Genomic DNA, 10,596 nt, shown 5'->3' with positions numbered 1-10,596 from the left:
ACACAGCAATAAAAAATAAATAATATATATCTTGGCTAATACAGCTTCTGAAAAGATAATTCATATATTGTCTGACTTGATGTGATGACAGCTGTAGTACTCTATTTACACATAGTTGTCTAGAACACCTTGTTTTAAGGAAGAAGAGTGGGTGGTGAAATTACCTTTGTTTAGTCATACTGATTTCCACATGATCTTCAAGATACTCACCTCTCATTAAGTTGAGAACAAGAAGGCTCATTATGTGGTGAAACCTTAGTTTAGATACTTTGGGATTATTGTCTTCACATTTTCAACTCATATGAATGTGATAAACACTGTTCACTAGAGATACAGCATGAGAAACTGGCCAGAATGCACAAAAATGGACTTAAAAACCTTTCAATAAATAGCTGTTTTGTTTAAAAGCAGCACATGCATATAAAATAAAATATCAATGTATGCCACACAGATTTTAGTGACACTTGTTTCAAACGTGTCCATGTCCACTTCTCCAACATTATGGCTCTCTTCTTCTCATTCCTATAGTTCCCCCAAAAACTTGAATCTGGCTTTTTAAATCAATTGACTGAATTCAGATTGCAGTGGTTTACAGGGACTAACTCTCCGTGTGCCAGATATAGCTCCTTCTGTCTATACAAAATGGATCTTTTTGCTTTCACTTTTCTCTACATGAATGCAGACAGTGGAGGGAAGGTTATATGTAGCAGACCATGTCTGGATGTCACTGTAATATTGATGACAAAGCTGTCAGCTTCTGCCCTCTGCTTCAAACAAAGCACAGGAATATCACATGGTGAAACTGTAGGATTATGAATTTTCCTCCTTCCCTGAAAATGTTCTTTGGTAGCCCAAACATCTGAAAGTTCAGGTTTGACCTATCTTTTGTTTTCTAAAATAAGGATCCATTGATTCCCTGAAATACTGCTTGAGAGAATGAATCAATCATCTCCTCAATAAAACTCCTTTGACTGCAAATTGCTGTAACTCATATAAGATGTTGAATAAAAGCTGGAACTTGTTTCTATTTACCACTGTCAGTTTCTGAAGGTTGGCCATAAGGAGTTTCTTTGTCCTACCAAGGACATTGACAAAGCCCACTCCAGTACTGATAGAGACGTGAGAAATAAAAAATGTAAGAGGATAATAATGAGAAGTACTGGGATGAACAAGATATCCCAGACTATAAAAAACATAGTGGTTTTGTTATTTTAAAGTGTTTAATTTTTCAATAATGAGTAACAACAGAGTGGCATTCTCCATGCCCATGAGGCAGGAGAGAATCAGTCAGGACCAGGGGCAGGATACATGTATACTTGAGGCAATGTTCCAGCTGTGGGAATGAGTGGCAACTACTTCCTGCAGCAGGAAAAATGGGTGTATGAGGCTTGACCAAGATGCTGAATATCCTCAGGCCCCAGAAATATGTGCTGACACTGAATTCTGCAGCAAGAAGATCAGTAAGCAGAGATGCAGACAAAATACCTAGATCTTCTCATTTTCTTCTTCTACAGGTGTGGAAACCAGGGACCTTTGTGCTGAAAGGAGGAGAGGAGCAATTAGTGGTATAAAAGTAGTGTAAGATGAGAAAAATATGAAATGAGAATGCCAAAGTTCCCCTACATTCCCTTTAACAGGAGCTGGTTTTAGGGGAAGGAAGCATGCCAACTGCCTGGGAAAAAGGTGAGATGTCTTAAAGATAAAATTAAGCAGCAATACTGTTGTCCAACATGCATGTTGAAGGAAGCAGAAGCAACGCCTTGTCCTTTTCCCTAGGGGGAGTGGGTATACATTGCAGTCCTACTTTGTCTTCATTTTCACCCTTAGATTTTTTTTCTCACTCCTAGAAGAGGTATATAGAGTAGAAGTTAGAACTCTCTCCCAGCCCAGGCAGGACCAGTCTAAACACTATATAACTTTTTTTCTTTTGTTCAGTACTGTCATGTGCTTCATGTGACCAACTTGTCTTGTACCTTCACTACATTTGGAAAAAGTGTTGTGTGTTGGAACTACTCTGCTGCACTTTTCTTCAGTGCAGTTTGGCTTCTATGATCACTTTTTTTTTAAAAAAGGATGAAATAAATCTCCTTTCCCTGACTGGCTATTAGAGGGCTGAATGTTTTTTGAAAGGAAAAGTTGAAATAACAGTTGTAATGACAGAGTGATATAGAATGTGGGAGAAAGTTTATTTTGGTATGCAAAAGTGGGCCATAGAATTACAAGTTACAGGGATTAAAAATGATTTTACCAAAAATGGTTTATCTTTGCCAGAAGATAATATAAGCTAGAGGTTTCTTTTAACTGTCACTCCAGTTAAATCTAATGTGCATGTTTCTATCATCTTTGTGTTTATTCTGCCTCTTACTTTTTCTGACATTCCTCCTTCTCTCACTTTCTCTGATTTCTGCCTTCTCTTGGCTTTCTGGCTATATATCTTCTTCATTCTCATCCTTCTTTATTGATCAATTCCTGCAAATCTTTACTTCTTACTTCTCTTTACTCATATTGACCTACCAGATTCATTTTTTATGCAAAATCTATCAGCAATTTCATCTATGTACAAACAATTCCCAAACCATATTTTTTTTATTTCTTCCTCGGATTCTAATCCCTATATCCAGTCAGGTTTATACCTTTTATTTTGCCTTTAAAAACACCTTCTGGTTCAGGGACCAAGTAAGAGAAATCACAGAAAAAAATCAGTAGAATCTTGCTTTCCCTTTTTCAGAATATGTATAATATATGATGACATATGCAGATCTTAAGCTTCTGAAATATAAAGGGAAGCTACTTGCTGAAGGAAGTGGCAGGTGAGTTTTTGATACATATCTGAGCATGCACATGTGAAGTCTCAGAACTGATACAAAAAATATGAACAATAAGATTCCTTCTACTAAGTGAGCTAGTTTCTCTTCTCAAATGATGCACAACCCAAAAAGATATTTCTGTCTTGGTGAAGGAGCAGGAAACCAGTTATGAAAAAATCTGACCTAAAGATTTTTTGGTAGAGCTTTGTCTGTTTAATTTTCAGTGGACCATGTCAAGAATGAGACCAGCCAGATGCTAGGAACTGTCATCTATTACCTCTTTATCTATGTAAGTTATTTATCCAACAGTATTTCACCCAGGTTGGTTTTTTTAATGCTTTCTTAATGAATGTTCTTCTTTGCAAACTATTTCAGCTGCTAATACTGCCATTATGTCATTAACTGTAGCTACAGTCAGCTTCTACCCTAATTCAAAGGGAAATGACTGATACAAAATTGATTTTTTAAGTCGAGCAAATATACCATCCCATGGTTATGACTAGAAGGAAGAGTAAGAGCACAAGACAGAGAATTGGGTTTGGATCCTGTCTCTTCTAGCCTGCCTTTCTCTCTGTCTCACACAGTTTAGTAGAGAGTAACTTTCTTTCTTCATTACCCCTGAATATAATTGTTTCCTCAGGATATAGACCCCCTGGCTTTTTGTACAAAATAGTTTTCAAAAACTTTGATTCTGCCTAATGATTAATTCTGGTGGTCAGCAGTTATTTTTGCTGTCAGAGATAAACTGGCAAATTTTTCATCTTCTTCACAATGTCAGATGTGCTGGTTTTATTACCAGCAGGAAATGAAACACCAAATCAGCCACTCCCATACCCCCACCCCTTCCGATAATGGAGGGACAAAAAGGAGTGATTATGGGTTGAGACAACAGTTTACTTACTATAAGCAAAAAGCAATGGAATATGGGCAGGAAAGAAGTGTTAGAGACTGAAAAAGGTACTTTGTGACTACACAGTAGCAAGATGGTGGCCTTGCTCTGGACCTCCTCAGATATCGTTAGTGTTTCATTAATGAAATTTTGGCCTTCTCCAACTATGCTCTGTCTTCTTATCAGCTTTCACATGCCGCAGCCATGGTGGCATGACATGACAGGAAAAGGAGAAGTCTGCAGTGCTGCTCCCACCACACAAACTGTTGGGCAGAGCTGAACTGACTTCTACTGGAATCACTGGCAAACTTTGCTGCCTGGGATAGTGCCAGATCAGATCTATGGAGCCGAGCTTAATTGAAAGCCATTTAATTTAAAGGATGGGATGGAACAAGAAAGAACACCTCTGGTTATTAAAGCACAAGCAGAAGAAAACTCAGCTGGTGCTATAAATCAAATGGCAAAGAATGAGAATTTGTGTTTTAACTGCAGGAAAACCAAAATCATCCTGTCCCAATAGCTGTTTTAAGAACAATGCTGATAGCACTTGCACTTAGATTTTCTGACGGCGCATTCTCTTCAACATAAACCCTCGTCATGTGTCTGCAGCTTTCATAAACCTAGGTGTCAAGAGTAACAATGGAACAAGCTTCAGTGCTTTCACTGGACAGCTTATGGGTAGGTAGAGACAGACAGAATTATTTTCTTCGGGTTTATCAGACCATGCTTTCATTTGCCATCATTTACAGAAATGGTTCTCAAAGTGTAGCATGCAGAACACTCACTGGTGGTCCACGAAGAATTAGCTCATCACATAATGCACATTTTGCTGCCTTTCTTTTCCTTTCTTCTCCTTTCTAAAAAGGCAGCTAGTGCTTTGCTAGCACTCCTTCTCAGGGCAAGAAAATGCTGTACTACTTGCTGGAATGTTACAGGTTTCTGAATGCACTGGTTTAAAAAAGTTTATCAGTCCTCTCCTGGCATCTCCTGAAAGCTAACAGCTGGACCTCCTTAGCTATCTGGCAATCACCTGGTGCACAGTAATAAGAAATTATAATACTTGTGTTCTTTTTTTGAAACATGACATGGAGGCAATACAAAAACAAATCACAGTAATGCACAATTATTCCAGCCTTGGTTTGTGCACAGTCAGCATGCTGAGGTATTCCAAGCCAAGAGGATTTTTTCCTTGCTTTTAAAGAAAGATTTATTCATAAGGGTGAAGAGGGCAAATTCCCAACATTTCAGCCCTTAGCTGGCTTTTGTCAAGGGTTTCTAATGCACGCACATGGTGAAGCTTGGCTAAGGTGCAGGGGAAAAAAGTTATTAAGTAAATTGTATGGATTAATATATACTCTTTGTAGTAATGGTCAGGTTTGCCAAACTTTTCATGGATGAGGAATGTGAAAGCTTAGGAATATATGCAGATCTGACTATACTTTTACACACACAGATAAATAGCATAGTCTTTGTTTTTCTACAATGACTTTACCATTGTATTATCTTACTTTGCCATTAATCCCACTACATAAAGTCAGTAACCCTTTCAACTACACAGCTGGAATAAAAGTAGCAAAATCTGACCTTCTGGGACCCTAGCACTACATAGCTAACATCCCTCCCTCCCCCACCCTATCTGTAGGGTAAGATCCATGCTTATCAGATGAGGCTTTCCTTCACATTAAGTTTAGAAAACATCCAAGGGAGTGCACTCAATATGTTTAAAAATCATTTGGATTTATGTCTACTTCCTTTTTTGAATTTTTTCTGCATGAAATAACACACACTTCAGAGTTTGCTTCTACCTAGTGATTTTGGGGACTTGCCCAGCCTGTGTAAGGCTTTGAGATAAAGTGATAGCCCTATCCTCAGGTAAGACATATACTATTCCATAGCAGATGGTGGATTCTAGTCTGTGTTCCTTGAAGTGATGCATTTTACATTCTGTGTTTGAAAATAAATGCATAATATTAGACATTTTTGCATTGCATAGTGTTAGACATTTTGCATGCCAAAATCACTGTCTTCAGCAGCCACAGTCCTGTGAGCGGGGGCTGAGATTTGTAACTCCTCTAGTTAGGTGTCCAAACCACCACTTTTGTTTCCCCTTGGGACTCTTACATGACTCTTGTACACCTGGCTGCACAGCAGTAGATCGTTGCCTACCTACTTTTTGACAATGCTCTTCTGCACTTAAACAAGGCTTTATTTGGGAGTCTACTGGAAGTGTGAGAAAGGGCTTGAATCCCCTCTGGTCAAGGATGAAAGTAACTCTGAGGCTCCTACTTCTCGTATGGGTTATCTAAAAAATAATAGACAGTATGTAAAAAATCTAAACATTTATATAAGCAGCACTTGCTTCCAAAATTTTATCCTCTTTTCTTCTTCCTAGAGAGCAAAAGGAACAAACTCCATGCTCTGTATCTCTTCTCAGCCCTCTGTTTCTTCCCAGGAAGAAGGCTCTAGCCTTCAATACGTAGGATGTCAAAATCCAGTTTCCCTTTTACCACTGAAAACAGGTGAACATGCTCTGCTTCTATGCAATGTCCTCTATATTATGACATTGTTGGTAGAAAGAAAGAATTAGTAATCACTTTCTTAGATGTAGAGACTTATAGTCTGTCTAAGTAGCTCTTTAAATAAACACATGACTTTCTGGAATTTTGCCTTTTTTACCCAGCTGTTGTACCATGTGGTGCATAGACTTGTTTCAGTACCTCTCACTCTTTGTGAGGAAGTATGAGATTTTTCTTAATATAATGGTGAGAAATTTTGAAAATATATATCATATCAACAGCATTCTGAACTTCTGGTTAAAACTAATTTAATACATATTGTTTTGAAAGCACATAATTTCTATGAAAATAGAGAGCAAAACATGTACTGCAGTTTTAAGGACCAGTATTTTCTGATTGGCAAAGACCCCAAAGACTGTTTTAACATTGAAAAGGACATACCATAACACTAGTTAAAGTAGAAGAAAATATTTTAAAGTAAAGTTAAAATGTAATTGGAGAAAATTTGTTGAATAAATCTAACACAATTGTAAGAATTTAGAGTAGAAAGTAATTTCTGATATCACTGGGTTTACAGTAAATAACCAGCATTGTTTACCTTTAGAAAATAAGGGCCCTTGAAGAAGAAGTTAATTTTTTACCCAAATCAGATATTTTATTTACATCATCCTTTTTAGTTTAAGGACTTTTATTGGTTCTGTTTCTTCTTAAAATGCAGCTGTCAGAAATAAAACTATTTACATTTAAAGTGAGTTCCACAGTATGACATCTTCAATGCACAAAACCAGCACGTGCTAAAGTAGAAATTTTCAAAGACTCTGAGTTTAAATTATCTTTTCCATTTACCTTGTTTCATTCAGCTGGGGTTTTACTCCTTCTGATGGATTTTCTCCTTTTTCTAACCCTGACCTCTCTGTTATATGCTCATGCACCTTTTGGAGAACAGGTTAAAGCTTGCAGGTATTTTTAAAGTTTCTTCACTGCTGAGGGGAAGTGACACTTCTTAGGATTGTCTATGTGCTGGTTTTGGCTGGAATAATTTCTTCATAGTAGCTGGTATGGGGCTATGTTTTGGATTTGTGCTGGAAATGGTGTTGATAATATATGGTCATTTTTATTATTGTTAATCAGTGATTACACAGCATCAAGGCCTTCTCTGCTTCTCATCCCATCCCTCCAGCAAGCAGTTGGGTGTGTACAAGGAGTTGGATGGGAACACAGCTGGGACAGCTGACCACAACTCACCAAAGGGATATTCTATACTGTTTGGTGTCGTGATGAGCATTTATAGCTGGGGGAAGGAGTAAGGGCAGATGTCGGGAGTGATGGTGTTTGTCTTTCCAAATCCCTGTTATGTACAATGGAGTCCTGCTTTCCTGGGGATGGTTGTGGAGTCTCCCTCACTGGAGATATTCTAGGACCATCTGGATACAATCCTGTGTGATGTGCTCTAGGATGATTGTGCTAGAGCAGGGAGGTCAAACCAGATGACCTACTGTGGTCTCTTCCAACCTTGCCTATTCCGTAACTCTTGACTTCAAAAGATTGCTGTTAGAGTCCATAGCTCTATATCTGTATAGCAGCACGTGCACCTAAATGGCACTATCTCAGAGGAGAGTTCCTTAGAAAGTATCACTACATGGGTCTCTGTGAAAAAGTTATTAGCATCCATAGATACTAGGATACTAGCTCAGAAGAAGAAAAAGAGAAAAAAATCAGATAACATGATCTCTTTCAAGCAGCAGGGAGAAAGTTATCCAATAATATCAGCAAGGTTCAATAATATCACCATCCACAGTGCATGAGCAACAAGCTGTAAAGATGACTCGAAAAAGAGAGGATGTTTGAGGGCAAATTGGTAAGCCAGTTGTGAGAGTGGGGAATTATCTGCCTCAAAAGCTGTATTGGCCACCATAAACCTCTGGAAAACACCTGAAGAAGAGAGTGGCATAAAGATAAGATATTAAAATACCTTTTATGGAGGAATAAAAAGCTGAAAAGAGCCAACAAAGTTGAAAACCTATGCATATATCAGTGACTCCAGATCATAGTTAAAACATTTTTCTCTCACAGAAAGATAATAAATGGATAAAAATAGAAGGAAAGAAAATTTTAAAAATTAGCTTCCATTTTTCCTCAAACATTCCTCACATTTTTCTCAGAGGAGCTTCAAGCAATAGAAGATGAGTGGACACAATTCAAGTTGAGTTTATTCCCACAAAAGCATTACATGCCTGGGTGACTAAATTATGGCAATTACAGAAACTTTAATAAAAACTGAGTAAAACATGGCATTTTTTTAAATTAAAAGTATGTCACCCCATTGGTCTTATGAAGAAACTTCATGCTTTAGAAAGAAAAGAAGCCAAGCAGGTAAGGAATTTGACACTTTCAAAGAGGGAAGGATCCTTCACTGCTGTGCATTCCCATCAGGCTGTCCCAGCAATATAACAGATGCTTCCCACCTATGGCTCCAGAGTTGCCATAGGAATTACATTGAGACCTTTAGCTGGAGCTTTATCATACAAACAAGGCTACTTTGGTGCGATGGTTTCATGATATGGCTTATGGAAGGCAGTGAACAGACTCTGGAGATGGAAATGTCACAATGTCATCATGAAATCCAGCTGTGGGGCCCATGTAGACTTGTTTAGTAAGGAAATAAAAGTATTCTATGACTGCCAAAGACATCTTCTGTTCCTGCATCACTCTTGGAGTATTCCTTGCCCTCAGCTCACTGCTCTGTACTGTTCTCAGGCATTAGATTTTGGTATACAGCTCCAGGTGACTACACTGGGATTAGAAGAATGGATAAAACAGATACACTCACTTAAAACCAGTGTGTTTATTTTTGCTTTTGGACATACCCAAAATAATCAAACAGATATGTAGAAGAGGAATATTTTCCACTACCTGTGAGGGGAACAATCCTTCAGGAGATGGCTAATGACAAACATTTTTCCATGTCTGATATATCAGCAGGATTCTGGCATTGCCCATAGGAAAAAACCCCACATGTCTGTGCACATTCAACACACCCATAGGAAGACACTGGTTTTTTGCAGACTGCAATCTCAGTTATGTTTGGCACATATGTTTTTCATTGAAATATAGAAAATGTTGGTGGTATACAGCACACTAAACAGTACAATTTCTACTGGGAGGAGAATGAGATGAGAATGACAACAAGATCATGTAGCTGTGGGAAAAGCTGGAGCTTTTGAGTAAAGCTAAAAAAGTAAAATCCACTTCTGCGTAATAAAAATAGCAAACATGGGGAGAAGTTTACATGGCAAGATCTGCAGGTAGATCACAGTAAGTATGAAGAATTTATCAGCACATCTGATCGTGCAAACAAGGAGGAAATACATAGACTCTTTGAAGAATGGTGCAGAAAAAATGGGGCCAAAATAAAATCCAACTTAAAGCAGCCAGCCAAGGGTCCTACAGTGCCTGAACAGATGCAGAGATGTCAAAAGTTTACAGAACACAGAATGTTACTTAAATAACACAAATTATTTAGTCGCCTTCTACATATATTTTAGCACACGCCTCTGTGTGTTCTGTTCTACGTTCTAATACAGCCATATGATCAAGTACAGACTCAGCTGCCATGGCTGCTAATGAAAGTGAATTTAAATACATTCAGTTAAAGAGGAGACTTTGGATGTTACCTGGGTGAAAAAAATCTCCCATCATTATTCAGGGTCCTTGTTGGCTGAAAATACCATCACCTTAGTGTTGCCAATGTCTACAAAATACTGTAAAACAGCACTCCAAGGCTGTAGCTGCAGATGTATGGACTGCAAATTGACAAAACCTCAGAGAGTTTTGGGCTTACAGACATACTTTCAAACTTTTTTGACAAAAAAAATGCAGTGGAGCAAGTCCAGTGCTAGATTTCACAGACCAAATCAAATAAACCTGTCCTGCCTCGGATGAAAAGAGGATTCAAAATGATGGAGTTACAGCTCAGGATGAAATCCCACAGAAAATGATAAAAGCTGTAAGCACTGCCAAGTTCAGAAAACACACTCTCAATTGCTATTATCTGTTAAGAGCTCTTTATGTTGTTTTTCATGATGTTTTCATGATGTTTCTGTAAAGGTCTGTCATATGTGTAAGGAATGCAACTACTACAATGGTCCCCCACTGAAACACAAAGCAGTATATCAAAGATATAAGAAAAATTCGTCTGGAGGAAGAAAATGTTCAGGTTATTGTTTTACTAATATGAAAAAAAAAACAACCTAACAGGAAAAAAATCACCAAATTATAATAATATTAACATCTTTGTTGTCAAAGTCACTGGGGATTTTGGGAATTAGAGATTAAGGCAAAACTTGTTTTAAGTGGGCTCTCAGGCACTGCATGATTGCACAAG

The sequence above is a fragment of the Corvus cornix genome, chromosome 2 (assembly GCF_000738735.6).
Source record: "Corvus cornix cornix isolate S_Up_H32 chromosome 2, ASM73873v5, whole genome shotgun sequence".
NCBI classification, from domain to species: Eukaryota; Metazoa; Chordata; class Aves; order Passeriformes; family Corvidae; genus Corvus; species Corvus cornix.
This window is presented reverse-complemented; position numbering follows the sequence as displayed.